This window comes from Catharus ustulatus, chromosome 1 (assembly GCF_009819885.2).
Source record: "Catharus ustulatus isolate bCatUst1 chromosome 1, bCatUst1.pri.v2, whole genome shotgun sequence".
NCBI lineage: Eukaryota > Metazoa > Chordata > Aves > Passeriformes > Turdidae > Catharus > Catharus ustulatus.
Window position 1 is genome coordinate 29,560,358 of NC_046221.1, and position 17,305 is coordinate 29,577,662.

Below are 17,305 nucleotides of genomic sequence, written 5' to 3' on the forward strand. Positions count from 1 at the left end.
ACTTACACCAAGAATCTGTGGATAAAAATAAGGAGAAACCCAACAGCTTCACAACAAATAAAAACAGAAGCATGCTATGATGTTATGCTGCATGCACTGCCTGGCATTCATTCAGCTCACTGTAGCTGAAAAATAGCTGTGAACATCTATGTTCCATTAACACTATGTTAATTATTATCATTGTCTCATCAGTAGTTTGTTTACGACAGCTCTGGGTGACAAGGATACTGAGATGCTCTGTTAAAGCCATCACCTGATGAGATTTTTATTGGCATAAAATCTTTCTTTCCCTTAGTCAGTTACATTACAAAAATCACTGTTTCATTAAATGCAAATAGTATTGCCTGCCTTTGGCTTTTTATAATAACCATGATCTGGCACTGCATTAACTGGTTTCTTGACTAAGTGAGGATAAGCTAATCTGTATCTTTTATGAAGAAATTCACGTAATAATAGTAAAGCATCAAATAAATGGACATGTTGAAGCTTGCTTAATAGATCTCTTATTTCTGATTCTCCCATGTATGAAAGATATAAACTGAATTGCTATGGTCTAACTAAAAGCAAATTACATAGGAAGATTAGCAATAAAAGAGAAAGAGAGCAAATGCTTAATTATTCTTCAGCTGCATTGCTGAATACTTAGGCATTCAGTTCAGATTATTAGTTTTAAGTCTTTGCTTATGAAAATATTCTGGAGTCTTTCCTTCCTTAATTGTCCATTCCAACATCCCAACCAAAACAAGTGTATGTTCTAGCAAGGTAAATGATCCAGAGCCAAATGTATACAGGGGACTAATTCTTTTGTGTTGCTGGATGTTTTGGTAAGTGCCATGGATTTTACTGAGGCCTTTTATACATAACTAAAATCTATTTAAACAGATCTTAGGCACGCTAATTTTAGAAGTGTGAAGACCACCACACATGAGTTACTGGGCACTATATACTTAAGCATTGAGACAAATGTACTAGAGTAGATAGCATGAATCTATGTATTCTATCTTTAGCTTCAATCTCTTTGGTAGACACAATTTATGGTGGCTCTAAAATAAGTGGTCCTTCTTCTCCCACTATTTTTTGAAGTTAGAAACTTGATACCTTTAGAAAAAAATTAATTCAATTAGTATTTGAGGTTGTGAATAGCAACATGAACAAATGCTGCTTTATTAAATTGTATTGTACTAACTACTGGGCTATTTCCATACTTCATCTTAATATCTTTCACATTTATCTAACAGTTTTTCTTCTGGCAATTTTAATTATCTTTGTTATTAAAGACTTACATTATGTTATGCCAAACTGGGAACTGGCATTACTATGGGAAAAACATCAAGTAACTCTACTTAAGAAACAATTCTTTCATTAAATATTCCTCCAACCTGATTTTTATTTCTCGTTTTGTAACATCTGTCTTCATAGAACCATTTAGGTTGAAAAAGAATTTTAGGTTCATTGAGTCCAGCTGTTAACCCAGCACTGCCAAGCCCACCACATCTTTTAAGTCCTTCCTGGGATGGTGACTCCCCGAGATCCCTGGGCAGTCTGTTCCAGTATTTGACATCCCCTTCCAAGAAGAAATTTTTCCTCATTCAATCTAAACCTTCCCTGGTGCATCTCGAAACCATTTCCTGTCGTCCTTTGCCTTGCAACTTGAGAGAAGAGACTGACCCCAACTGTGTTACAACCCTTACAGGCAGTTTTAGAGAGCAGTGAGGATCCTTCTGAGCCTCTTTTTCTCCAGACTAAACAATCCCAGCTCCCTCAGCCACTCCTCACAAGTGCTGTGTTCTAGACCCTTCACCAACTTCTCTGGACATGCTCCAGCACCTCTGTGTCTTTCATGGAGTGGCCCAGAAGTAGGGACAAAAGTAGCACAAAGGTGTGGCCTCACCAGTGCTGAGTACAGGGGACAATCACTGCCCTGGTGCTGCTGGCCACACAGGACCTGCTGGCCACACAGGACCTGCTGACACAGGCCAGGATGTCATTGGCCTTCTTGGCCACCTGGGCACACTGACAGCTCATGCTCAGCTGTCAGTCATCCAAAACCCCTAGGCCTTTTTCCACAGGGCAGATTTTCAGCCACTTTTCACTATTCCTCTATCACTGCACGGGGTTATTGTGATCCAAGTGCAGGACCCAGCAGTATGAAGCCTTTGTGAACCTCATACTGACCTCATAACTGACCTCAGCCCATCAATCCAGCCTGTCCAGGCGCCTCTGCAGAGCCTTCCTGCCCTCCAGCAGATCAGCACTCCCACCCAACTCAGCGCTGTCTGCAAATTGACTGAGGGTGCACTTGATCCCCTACTCCAGATCAGTATCCTTCTGCTACATCACCAACTAGAGATGCAGTTATGGAAAGGAAAAACCACATTGTGATACTGGGATGAACTTCATCTTATTAGTGTTTAGCAATTAAGTTAAATCATCCTGTGTCATCATTCAGCCAAATGTGGATTCTCCTTCATATCTCTCGGGCTAGCATTTAAAATGTACGTAATGTGAACCCAGTCTGTCTGTAGCTGATAGTGTTACTTATCATCTAAAAGTTAACTTCAACAAGTCTTTCCGTAGTGGGACTGCTTGACAAGCTATGTATGAGATCAAACAACAATATTTTTGCATCACACAGTTCTTCACCTTTCCAGTGATTACCTTGTTAATGATCACACCTGATTTACATTAGAAGAATGTCTCATATTAATTACTAAAGGAGCCTTATTTGTTTAAAATATACTGTGAATATCACATCAGTCCTTACCATGTAGTCACAAGTACATCAGCCAGCATAAACAAAAAAAATCATAAAAAGAAGTCTGAAAGTATCAGGGTCTGTTTCATGCAACAGATTTTAAAATGGCTTAATCACAGAATATCTTTAAATGGTAATAGACCATGAACAATACACATGGAAGTTAGTAAGAAGCAACAAACATATTAAAAAAATCAGAGTAATAATGTGCAAAATGTTACACTTTAAAATGGTGAATTAAGATAAGGCGTAATTACATCTGAAGGGAAAAAGAAAAAGAGAAAAAAAGAGACATCACAATGGAGCTGAATATATAATAGAATTATTTCTCCACATGCATGTTTCCAGACACTGGTCTTTGAGACTAACAGTACTCAGGTCAACCATTTTCAAAGCAGGAAACAGATCAGCACCTAATTCCATATATTACTGGTTTTGCTCACATTAGTGATGCTTCAAATTTTGACATTTTTTAGTTCTAAATAATTTATTTCCATTTATGATCCAAGTTGTTTGTCAACTAATCTAAAAGGAAGTATTTCACACTATGGCTTCGAGGACTTCTCACTATTTGCTTGGCTTATTTATAGCTAAAATTAATTTAATTATTTAGTAGTTACTTCAGTGAATGCAAGATCATTCCTAAGGAAAACAGTTCATGGAAAAATAGCCAGTGATTTCCCAAAAGCATTCACAAGTGCTTGAAATGATTTTTCACTTTTGCATCCAGAACAAAAACAGAGAGAAATAATTCTTTTATATTGATAGTCCAGGGAGTGAGCCTATGTTGCCATTTGGTACATGACAAAGCTTATCACCATAAATTTTCTCAACTAGGATAAAAGGCTTTGCTGTTTTGAATGTGTATTTTTATTTAGCTTACTTTTGCAAATAGAAATGCAGATACTAAGACTCTAGATTTTAATGGATTCATACAACTATGACTTCTAATGAACTAGAACTAGAAAGAAGAAAGAAAGGTCTGAAGATGTATGAAGCCAACAATTTAGCCCAGAATTGTTTAAGTTCTGGGACAGGTCTTAGGAGCTCCAGGCTTCCTCTACTGATAGAGTCAGAACCTTATGGTTCACTCCCATGAATTTTTTCTCTTTACTTTGGATGGAATTGGAAAAGTATCTACTGAATTCAAAAGCACACTTCTAAAAGGAGAAATTCGTCTTAGCTTTGAACAATGACTAAAGGGTGCAAGTCAAATGAACAATAGTCAGATTTTGTTTGTGTTTTGGTATGCTTGTACTGAAAACATACCTTTCCATCATCCTTTAATCTATTTATTACTTACCCGGAGGACTTTCCTAGCCTTTTATGATGTCAAATTTCAGTAAGGAATGAATTTTATGACCCTATTTTAAACCCATAAAAATGAAGTGTAACAATGGAAAAACTAACAGATGTTTATTTCTAGCTTTAAAAGAAGGAGTTCAGAGTAAACATTGTTTTTATTTAAAAATAGTCAGTCTTCCCAACTATTTGGCATTTTGTCCTGGAACTCTGTATTCTGTTTCCTACAGTTTCTGCAGCTAGATCTATCACTCTTACAGTAATATTATTTGCCCAGGTACACTACTGTCTGCCTTTCCTTTATCAATAAATTCTTATTCTTAGCTCTTCAAAATATGTTCTTCATTTAGACTTGTCATTAAAAATCGGGTTAGGAATGAAATTGGTTACAAAATTTAATAATGAAAAATACGTATTTCTATTTGAGTTTTAAATATAAATGCAGGAATGAATGACAGCTTAAAAATTGATTTTTAAATGGGTTTTAAGAAGCAAAAAAAAGTAAACTGTATTAACTGATTTGTTATTTTGCAAAAAAAAAAAACCCAAAACCAAACCAAAACAGGACAACCCCACTGTTAAAAAATAGGTCAGGGTTTTCAATGACAATTGCATAAAATCATCTGTAGGAATACTAACCCCTCATTACATTACTGCATTAGTGCCTACAGAAAAAAAGATTGAGAGATCATCCAATTTAGCAACATCAGTAATATCAAACAAGTAAAAAAATTTCTTACACATCACATAATTCTTAACTAAATCCTTAATTTGGCTGAATTTGCAGAACTTTGCAGGATGTATTTTGATGACAGTAAGCAATGAGCTTGGGCACTAAACAGTGATGAAGTAAACATAGAGAGCCGTACAAAGCAGGTATTTTGCCTATTAAATCAAGTTCAAAACACATGCCCTGAATTCTGGCTATATAATGGTGAAATGTTTGGTAATAGAGGAGCACCTATAAGACTTAAAAAGACTCAAAAGACACACAAATGCAACAGTGTAGTGTATCTGGCACATACAATGCAAGGAAAATTGATGGTGTATTACAACACAAACCCAGCATTACTCATTTGCAGATGTATTTTAAACAGTCATTTCCTATAATCTCTCTGTATTTCCTCCCTTGCTTTGCTGACTTTCCCTATAATGACTAGATTAAAAGGAATGCACTTTGTCAACAGCAAAGAAAATGGGCCTAATTCATTCTCTACAAATGCAAAAACTTCTTACAATTTTGAAAAAACCTTTTTCTATGTTTTTTTTTTTTAAACACACTGTAAAATGCCTCTGTAACAGGAATCTGAAATTATTATGGCTGCTTAAAACAGATTGATTAGGTCTAATCACAACTGTGAAACTTCACACAGAAAACAATGATGGTTTTACTATTGTACAATCCTGGCGTAAAGTGTCTGATGTGTTTATTCTGTTAAATTACTATTATTCATAAGGTTTCTCAGAATGGAATCTACCCAGTTTTGGTGATGTTCTCTCAAAAATTTGAAAGGTGATTTGAAACATACTGTGTTGCAGGAAAGGAGGAGAACAGGGCATACTGCAAAACGACACAGAATTCTTAGTCTGATAAACAGAACATATCCACACCTATCTACTCAACTGCATTAAAAGAAAAAATTACATAAAGGACTGTACATATAATGAGAAGAACAAAATATTACAGAATAGATTACACGAAATACAGCCCAAACAAACTTTTTTGATAATTGCTATCATTGTCACCAGAACTTTCCTGAAAGCCATGAATATTAAAATCTTCAAAGTACGAAATAGAATTTTGAGTTCTCTCACTGTATCGGTGCCTCTACTGATATTTTATAAATAAGTAAATAAATAAATAAATGTGTGTGTGTGTCTATGTGTGTATGTGTATGTATAATTGATATGCATTTCTATAGATCACTTGTATATCATAAAAATAATATCACTGAAACAGAAATTTTTCAGAGCACCCACACAATTTGTTCAGTTTGGTTCTGTCAAAGTAGTTGATGATCTGGGGCATCAAAGGCTATCCTTTGATCAAAGGATAAAAGAATACAAATTCCTTATGATGACAAATGTCAAAGGAAACAAGGCATAACTTAGGAAATCACTGAAATCTTTCAGTTAGGACATTAAACATATTTAGGAAGAAAAGAGTTATGTTGTAAGATAGTGTCTTATAAAACGGTTAGTAAATTAAATTAGAAAAAAAACAAATCAAATTGAGAAAATTCTATTTTATATCATAGGATGTTAGGATTATTTCTTCCTTCTCTTTCAGGCAATGTTATTTCCTTTTTAATGTACCCATGGAGCTACCTATTTTATAAAAGTTTTAAGTGCCCCCACACTCAGAGAAGTACTTCAGGTAAAATGCCCACTACAGAGACAGGCTGGCATGCCTGTGTGAGAGGTGCTGTAGGTATGTTTAGAACCAAAGTAGCACTCTAAGGAACACGCGGTTCACACACTGACATATGTCTATACAGACATGAAGGACTATAGGCACAGGCACAAACGAGGGCTTAACAAGATGTTGAACCAAATTTTAAGAGGAGAAAATGTTGCTTGACCACATTTTTTAAATTTATCAGTTAATTCACCACCGTTAGTGAATGACTCATTGATTGTTTATTCTTTCAAATGACTTATTAAATCCTAAAAAAATTTATAGATTAACTTCAATGGCATAACACTGAAAATTTCTTGTAGGGGCTTTGGAAGTAACCTGCATGGGGCTCTTTCCATCCTAAGGTTATTCTGAGGGCATTTTTAGATGTCAGTTTCTAGAAAGGAACACACAGAGCTGCATCCTAGGCTGTGCTGAGAGGAAAGAAGAGCCAGCAGAACTTTAACAGGTCAGATAATGTGGAGTGTGGGCAATAAAATTAAGAAATACTGAAATGGTCACTCCTGGTAGGCATGCACTATGATTTAGTTCAGTGAGAGGGATAATGTTGGGAGGCAGAGACATGACAACATCAGGATAGATGTCATGCACATTAAGAGAAAGAGATCTGAAATATTAACATCCTGATTTTTTTTTCTATACAATTATCAGTTGCAATTACACATCAAAAGAAACAAATCTACCCCCAGTTGCGATGGATGAACATCTGCACTTTCCAGACGTTCTTTTCCACAGGATTTCTTTGCAATAGCATAGAACAACCAATCAGTCATTTAATGACAGCATTATAACCCATTATGTTCAAGAGTCAATTACTCTAAGACCTTACAGTTTTATCACATACAATATGTCTAAATTGGATGCAATACTGTGGATCAATCAAATTCAAAATTTTACTTGAATCTGACTGTATAAGGCTAAAAATTATTTATACTGAGGAGCAGGGGCAAGGAGGAATAGTCAAAATTATCAAACACCAAATAGTTGATGAGCCCTCAAAGAATTAACTACTTCTTTCATTGGTGCATGGCCTGTACACAAACAAGATAACTGCAGTTTAAAGAAAGTGTCTGGCACTTTTTCCATTTGTAACAAAGCCCAGAAATCAGCAAATACTGATTGGTTAATTGCAAACACAGAACACAGAGCAGCATGTGGAACTAAGACCATATGTGAAAATGGGATTGTCACAGCAAGGACACTAAGGGTCACAGGACATACATCTGTAGAACATCAGTCTTCATTAGTCTGGCTGCTCATGGAACAGTTCGTTAGTATTTATTCATGTATGGATGTGCAATCATTAATAAAATAGAACTTTAAGATACTTTTCAGAAATGGATTACAATATATGTCTAGTCTGCCCGAGGGAAGAAGAAATGCACATCAGATGTATTATTTACAAATGTTATATTTTGCAGCATCTTGACATTTGCCTGTTTGTAAAGGCTATAGACAATATATCTTGTGAAAAAGAAAAAAAAAAATCCTGGGCTACTGGAAAAGATGCTATGCTCCATCTGACGGTCAAAATAGTTACAAATTCATTACTGGAAAATAAGATCTTCACGTAAGAGACCATTACTCCATCAAAATCAATAGCGTTGATTGACTGTAACAGGGGAAGTGTAAGAAACACATATCAAGAAATCTTCATAATTTTTCTTTTTTAAAACTTTTTCTTTAATAATAACCAATATATCACATCCGTGTCACAAATAGTTCTGTGTGTCTTTAATGGCTAAACCTGGATTTCAGTCAACTTACAGGTAAGGAGGCATTACTTAAAACAGGCTGAAAGACAGGCCAGAGTGCAAACATTTAGGTTTTCAGTTGTGGTAGGTAGGTGCTGTAAGCAGCACCAGAAGATGGGAAAGGATACTTGGATACTGAAACAGCATGAAAGAAGCTGGGTTTATGAACACGTGATCAAATATGAAAAACCGTCTCATTCAGGAAAGTTAACAGGACAACATAAAATACCTGGCAAAATATTCTACAAATTCAGAAACCACAGGTGATGTTCTATCATTAGGCTAGTTTGGATTATAGAAAATTGAAACTGAAAATATTTTAAGAAATTAAATTAAATTCAGTTACGGTTCTGTTTAACAGCATTTAATAAAAACACATTGACTTTCTCTTATCATGAAAACTTTTCCACTGCCTTCAGTTTTGAGTGTCATCACTTAACAAAATAAGCAACTTCAATAGAACACACTTCCAAATTTCTTCAACAAAACTCAACTTCTTTCATAAAATTGAAAAATCTGCATAAATTCAAAGTAACAGGGTAGACGGAACCTTGACTTGACAACTTCAAAATTAAAAAGTTGTTTTTTAAATACAGTAATCTGTGATACATGTATGGTATTTTTAAGGTATGTTTATAACAAAAAGAGGTCTTTTATGAAAATTGGTTTTGTCTTTTTGATATACTTTAACCATTCTCAGATGAAGAGTTGCTTTTCTCTCTCTTTTTAACTATGGATTGGCCAAAAATAAATAAATAAATGTTTAGATTAGGTATTTGCCAACACTCCAGATACCACTAAGTTACCAGAAGTGCCACTCTTGTTCACATAATCAAGCCAATTGCTAATGTGGAAAATTTTACTCCACACCAACTGGGATTTTCTTTCTACCTTAGACCAGGGTCTGCCTTCTGGGTTCACTTGGAAGGATTTGGATTTTTTATCCTGACTTTTTTGTTGTGTTGTTTGTTTTTTTTTAATTCCTCATATTGCAGGTATGTAGGGCTGCTGGTGTCTGTGACTGTATCTCTGTTCTTTTCCTCACACAATATAATTTTCGGTGTATCATTATTTATCATTAATTTCTGTAGCAGAAAGACAAGTACGTAAGAGTTCTGGGGATCTGACAATCCATGGATATTTTTGAGTAATTTTATTGCACCATCATCTTTGACAGCAAAAATTTCCATTTGGTGTCCCAGATGCTTACTTCAGTTCTTATCTTCACAGATAAGAAAAACACAGAGCAAAACTTCCCTTCTAGATTTTTACCTCTACTTTCTGTACTAGAAGGTGCAATCAGTCTATAAAGTTTAACAGCTCTCCATCTACATCTTCCATCCTTTTGCTTAAATGACACATCATTCTGTGGATTGGCAATTCTAAATTAGGAGAGTTTGAACTACTCCCTCAGGTTATTCTTTCTGTCTATTTTATTAAAAATATGTTTTTGTTGCTAGAGCAAAAAGAAATTGAAAGCTAATAGATTTGATTCTTCTATCCACAATAAACCTCTGGATGGATACTTAATGAGAATGTGTATATCTGGGATAATCAAACAAAGCAGATCCCTAACCAACATAGGTTAGTGAGACAGGAAATCCTACATTTCTTACTCAGACACAATTTCCATAAGAACAGAAGTTTTTGTTATGCTATAATGCAGTCAAACTCGCACTCTCTGTGAAAGGTTACAAGATGCACATTCTTTCTGACTCTACATGATCAACTCTCTCCTGTCATTTTCAGTATCAAAGCTCACATTGCAGCTTCAGTGGTTTCATTAGGATTCCTACTCTATGTCTACAAGAAATTAGCTTTCTGTAGTCAAATAAGTAATAAATTCTGTAAATAATGTTATTAGGAAAGATGTGCAACCCAGATGACAGATTTGACTGACACCAAAATAGTGCATATTCTAAGCTGCCATTTAAAGTAAATGGAATAAGATGGTCAATAACCGTATTTGAAAAACATACTCAAAACTCAAGTCACAAAGTACCATACTTAAAAGACAAAATAAAAGAAGAAAAACACCAGCTCCTCAAAGCAGATCCTACAACAGAATATTCACTGCATTTACATGGCTTTTCTGGTAGAGCCTGGAATTTTTGCAGGGAAATTCATGACAAATTTAATTCATTATATTTTCATTATATTTTCAAATTCCTGTACGAGTCCCTGCAAGGCATAAAGGAACAGACTGGTACCCATATATAAAGTAGAGTCATGGCATCACTACTGCACTGTGTGCAAATCCAAAGGGATGTTCTTGTCCCTGTGACTGCCTGGGAGCCACTAGGAAGGGTCTTTGCTTGCTTTAGCGTCATCTGAAGATGAAACGCTGTGAGCTTAACTGCAATAAATATGTCCTTTCTTCCCCTCTATAAAACATTTACTCTGCATTTACACTGGGGATTGTGAAGGATGAAGTTGAGCCTGTGTGTCTGCTGTTTGCTGAGTGTTCACTCAATACCCCCCATCCTGCTGCCCTACATAATTATTTTGTGGAGAGTGAGTAAGGAGAAAGGCCTGGTATTATGCATTGCTGTTTTTCCTCTCCAGACATGTTCGTTTACATCATTTCTGGAATCGTTGTCTGTTTATCTCCAATTTTGCCGTGAAAAAAGAAGCACTCACTTTTACAACCGCTTAAAATTAAAACTATATACAACTTGAATTAAAAATTGCACTAAGCAAAACTTGTAAAATTTCTTATTAGGAAATATTTTTTTATTTACCAAATGTGATTGCACATGCAAGCTTTATTTAACTAGTTTATTATTTTGATTGCATATCTCCAAAATATGTTTTCAACTAACGTAATTGTGTTAATTTGCATCTTGAAAGGGCACCTTTGCAAAACCGAGCATTTTATAGAGGTTATTCCTGCTGAATCCAATGAAATTCACACACAGAGCTCTAATAATTACCTTCAATATTTAGCATTGACTAGGGAAAGAGAAAAAACAAAATGTTCAAATCTTCTTACCAAAATACAATTTTAAAATTTGATATAAAATGGATTTACATTGAAATAAATACTAAACAAATATTTCTGGTTGACAAAGAACTCTTAAAAACAAGACCTGAACAAACAGGATGTGATAGAGACAGAACCCTTTTCCTTATTCTAGAGATAGCAATAGATAAAGTATCCTAGTTAACAGTTGATCAAGCAATGGTTGTTCAATTGAAAGTTTAACAATGGATTGCAGAGCCCTTAGCTTGATTTTACTCACAGGTGATTTTGTACCCTTTTATTTAAACTAGTGCCCAAGCCTATATTTGTTAAATATTTTTCTAGGAGGGCTTTTTTTTTGCGAGTACATAAACGCTTCCTTTGTTTCAATGGCAATGCACTTATTGGCATTTTTTTTATTTTTCAAATTATGACGTACTACATCAAGGCAAACTGATTTTTCATCAGTAAAATTCAAATTTTAGATCACATAATTTTAAATTGCTAGAAAATAGAATAAACAGTTAAATGCAAGTGGCGTTTGAACTTATTCAGCTGTTCTAGGGTGACAGCAACTCTAAAAGACTTCTGATTAGTGACTGCAGACAGCTAAGCCACTATCACAGTCTTGCTCCCCCTGAGTTTCATGGAGTCATGAAAAGAGCAAACATCACATCGTGGGTATAATCTCTTCTTATGTCTTGTTCATACATATGCTTCTGTGTAAAAGAAGCACATCACTTATTCTCCTTTTTGGGTCTCTAGATTCTACAGAACTAAGGTAGGAGAAGAAAGTGGTATAGGGGGTAATACTGGTATATCACCTCATTTGTTGGCCTTTACAAAAGAGACAGGAGGCATGCTTAAACTAGAAATAATACTGTAGGCATTCATCCAATAATATGCAGATTAAATAATCTGTTAAACACAAAAATGGAATGAAATACCCAGATTAACAACATTGAAAGATCCCTTTGGATATATTCACAGGTGACTAGTTTAATTATGTGGAATCTCATAAATTAATTACATTATTCCAAATCTGATGAGTTGTGTCACAGTAATGCTGATATAGTCAAGATTAAAAAAATGGAGATGTAACAGCTTGCCTTGTTATCACTGTGCATGTTGTCACAGCTTTGCAGTGAACTGTGACTGAGATGTATTAGCAGGTCAAAGGGGCAAAGCTTTTCAATTTTTAAAAATTCTAGAAAATGGATGACATTCAAAGAAAAGCTTACTCTTAGTGGGGAACCAAACGAAGTGGTATTTTTTATATATATTTATATATTTTTTTTAAGAGGGGTAAAAGGAAACAAAAAAAATGCAGACACTGTTATTAAAAGGTTCTACTTCATGCCAGGTTTCTTCTATATGTTTATTGTGTACAATTTACTGCTTGAATCCTCTTTAATGCTCACACAAAGACTTGGATAAAACCAGAAAGAAAACTGCTGTCTCTTCCTGGAGTGGCAGAGGTTGAGCCAGAGGTGAGATTTCAATGAATTACATTCATAAGTGCCTATCAATTATTGATAACAGTATAGTTAGATGCATTATTTTATCTCAAATTAGAGCCTTGCAATTGAGTATTCACAGGAGCTCTCTCCAGCAGCTCTATGCAAGTGCTGGCAGCTGAATGAGGTTGGACCTAACTACTGTTTCTGCAAAGAAACAGACAATAAAGTATCTCCCAATCATGTGTCCTCTCTCTTTTTCCTCCCATCTCCTTTTCAAAAGGTTAACACTTGAATGCTTTAAAAATCTGAGTAATAAGAAAGAGTGTGACCTGCTAAACTTTCTAGCCTTTATTACTCTCAAAGACATATTTAACATTTAATGTCCCATAATAGTTTTGCTAATGTTCAATATTTTTCCATTTAGGAAAGCCTAGTCTGCTTGCCCCCTGTGGCAACATGAAGACTTGGGTTTGTAATTTAATCAATAAACATTGCAATAATTAGTAAGATTAGCAAGTTTCTTGCAGAGGCGGAAAGGGGAAAAGCTCACTTCATACTTCTGCTTCAAAAAATATTTTCTCACATCACATTTTTTCACTATTGCGTATGTTTCTAGCATACATAAAAAGGATGACATTTCCTTTGACAGTCAATGCCTTGGGCTGAATTCCAGGAGATATCAGTTTGGTCCTAGGCTCCCTGGACAACTTTTGCATATCTTTACGTACCTGTTTCACTATCCTTGAAGGCTTCATCTGAGCTCTTATATATTCATGGACTCTGAGAGAACAATTATAAACACACACAGAGCTAATGATGTAAATACAATTGAAATTTAAATTATCTTCCTTATTTTTCCAACGATTTCTAAAGTGTTAAAGCAGAAATTATTATTTTAAAGGCAAAGCTGGGTCTCTTAAGACACCATTAAAACTAGAGATCAGGCAGGACATCTTGGATCTGTATGCATTTCCTCTTTTAACTTGAAGTTGAAGGTCAGTGTCAATAAACCATCTACTTTCAACATGGCAAGATTTCCTATGTAAGGAAGGCCAGTACACAGAACTGTAACAGGATTTCTACACTTACTTGCACCTATAGGTCCTTTCTTGGAACTGTGAATAACTTGCCATACATAGAGAGGCTTTCAGCCTGCAAACTGGTGAAAGACCATCATGTTTCTTAACATTTCAGTTATGGCATTTTACAGGTTATTGTTACTATGTTAAGAATCCATCGGAGAGGATTTGACCTGATAACGCTGCTGTCTTTAGGCTGTTTGTTTACCTATAAAAGGCAAAAGTTCTAAGAGAAAAAAAGTTTGCCATTCACCTTACCAGGCTATAGATTCTGGAAACCAAGGATGAAAACATATCCCTAGAACACTCCACCTACATCACCTTTTCCCACAATGTAAAACAAAGGGATTATACCTAATAACTGCTACCTTGAAGACTTGTGCAGTTCCGAGATATTTTTAAAAATTCAATTTTTTTCTGAATGACTTATGTGCATGTCTTGTTCAACAAAAAATATCTAGAATTGTTAGGTAAAATGTCATTCAAAGTAGCTATTTACCATGATGATTGTTGCGAATCATCTATTTAGAAAGGGAGAAGTAGGGTCAATTGTTTCTAAATTGTTGGCCCATAGGATTATAGAGACAATGTTGATCATTTTCTGGGTAAGAGCACTGGTTAATCTTTGTCATATGATTTACTTTAGATGACAAGAAAATTTTGTTAATATCCAACGATAAAAAAAGACTTAATAATATTAAAAATATATTTTATAAATCCCTTCATGGTTGATTCTATAATATTAATTTACTGCTGTTAAATCAGTCAGTATTGCATCCCTTTTTGTAAATGAATATTTGTCCTTTTCTGTATGTATATTTAGCATACTACAAAAAATATTCTTTCTCTTCTTTCATAATGGTAATAAAAAGAACCTGATTACTTTTTAGTTGTCCATAAAACATGTCCCCACAACAACCTGAAGTTGATTAGGCCAGTATATCAAATATACAAATGGAACTGTGCACACGAAGTAAGGCTTACTGAAAAGTATGTACAAATTAGATGACTGCAATATTTAATAAGGTAACACCTTTTCCTGCATTCATTTATTTGAAATGGAAGTGATTTCTAGCGAGAATATGCTGGGTTTTTAGTGTTTAAATCAGCCCTCCTTTATCAACACACTGATCGTAACTGCTGTAATGAAGATCTTGGACCTTGAAAGTTTGAACACACTGAGGAAATACTGACAAAACAGTTTTTATTCTTTAGTGTAAGATTAATTTCTAGGTTGTTGCAAACAAAACCAAAATACCAAAATAAACACTTTCCCCTCTTCCCTAGAATAAGACTTCACTGAACGATAGAAAAAAAATCTTAATCTGTTTAAAAGTGAAGGAATTGGAACACTTAAGGACACTTTAAATGATCTTAGGCTGTACACTTTCCACCTTGGGCTTAGGCCAGGAAGTTAGTTTTAAGAAGTACTGAATATTACACGAATCCTAAGTAAAGGAAATTGGCTCCAATGTTTTAAAATGTAAGGTCAGTGAATATTACACTGATTCAATGTGATAGACACAAGACTTGATTGTTTAGATGTGAACCACTCATTTCACATTCATTGCTATTTCTCCACTGCCTTTATTGGAGTCTAGAATCACCAAAAAATTACTCTGTGTGCACTCCACCTCAACAGCAACTGCATTTAGTTTTGCTTAAAATAGAGAATTAATCACTGCCAGTATATTTTTTTTCTCTGACAGTGCTTAAAGTTTGCAGTGAAATTAGAAAATGATTGTTAATTTACACATACAAGATAATTTTATGTGACTTAAGAAAGATTAAATGGAACAATCAGAAGTGACAGTGGAAGAAATTAAATCAGGATATGAATGAGCGCTGTTTTATACTGTAGGTGTTCCTGCAAAACCTAATGCTAATACTTAAACTCACCAGTTAATCACTTCCCATACTCTTTTTCAAATATTAACCTTTTAAAAAGTTGAATTAGCTTAAGAATAACTTGATATATTATTAGGACTCATTTAAAAAGTCCATACCGAAAAAGAATAGTTCTCTTTTTAAACAGTTTTTAATTATTATGAGGCTTATATGAAGAGGAAAATATATTTTAACAAGCATCCACACAAGTGGTCTGATTATGTTATTCTAATCTGCAAACCTAATTATCACCTTCTTATGGAGTACAAGGAACAGCTTTAGAAGAAAATTAATGTATCCTATCAGTGGGACAGTTTGTCACTTTATTAAATAATCATCTTCTTCACAAATAAAATTGTTAGAAGCTTCATTGTATTAAGGAAAAAATAAAACCCCTCACACCATTACATATTAAAATTAACTTCCCACCGTTTCTTTAATGGTCTATTAAGCCTTCACTGTGGTGGATTATGAAATACAAATGAGGGTATCAACTGTTTCTAAAATGGTAAGAAACAAATATATTCTATGTGCATTTTTTATTAAGGTGAACTATATCTTAGCAAATATTTAAACTATTTTCACTAGTTTCCAACATAGAAAGTGTACATTAAACCCAAAGCAGATAATGTAATTTATTTTTCCCCTTTGTGATCTTCACCAAAAGTGGGACAAAGCTAACATCTCTCTACATCTAGCTCTTTTTCCGTAAAACTGAAAATTAATATTCTATATTGCAACCTAGATAACAAAACCAAGCCAAACATATTCTGAAATGCTACCAAAGATGCCCCTAGAACAAATTTTAGACTGACCTATGCCAAAAAAGTAGAAATCTTGACAGAAATATCTAATGCATCATTATTTAAAGTATCATTCTACCTAAGACTGAAATTTGGCCTCCTCGTCAAATAATTTCTGTAAAGTAGTTGCAGAATGTCACAGCTTGTAAATACACACAGGAATCCATCTTGTAAACCAATACAGGGTCATACTATCTGTCCTGTGTGAAGAAATCCTATTGGGCTTACCAGTAACTAAAGACTTTGTTTCACTGGTCATTGCAGTAAAAAAATATAGTGCAAAGGAAAAAACCTTTGGGTTTTTTTCCCTCTCAGGATACATATGACTTCCATGTAGAGCTAACCTGGATTATTTTTAGCTCTCTTTGATTAGGCCATACTATACAGTGAAACAAAAAAAAACCCCTATACATAATGAAGTCAATTTGAATGGAATTTTCATCTAGAAAGAGTTGTTAGCTAACAGATGGAATATCAGCTTAAATCTACATATAAAAGCATACTTAGCTACCTTTTATTAACTGTGTCTGGTGAGTCAATGTACATCACCTGGGACTTAGGAGATACAGTTTGTGTATACCATATTTGCAATAAAGGCATAAATTAATAAATAACCAACATCTCAGGGAACTGCTCTTACGTTTGCAATTCTAGCCAAAGTTTTCATTGTTACCTGCTGGAGTTGCCACCCTGGTAGCAGGACAGTATAATCATCCTCCAAGTCCCTCGGAGGAGCCTATACTGTTCAGGTGCTCTGCTTTAAATAAACATTCACCATTTAACAACAGAGAAACAAAACCCCAAGGTGCCTGGCACAAGGCAACTTGTATTTAGGCAGCACAGAGGGAGAAGTGAGTGTTAAATACGGGGTTACAGCTGGCACT

The 17,305-nt window shown here is 34.7% G+C and overlaps 1 protein-coding gene across 8 annotated transcripts in view; it reads right to left on the reverse strand.

Annotated features, from left to right (window-relative positions):
• Window positions 1-17,305, reverse strand: part of DGKB (diacylglycerol kinase beta) — a 412,441-nt gene that overhangs the window by 106,285 nt on the left and 288,851 nt on the right. The gene's annotated exons all lie outside the window — the stretch shown is intronic.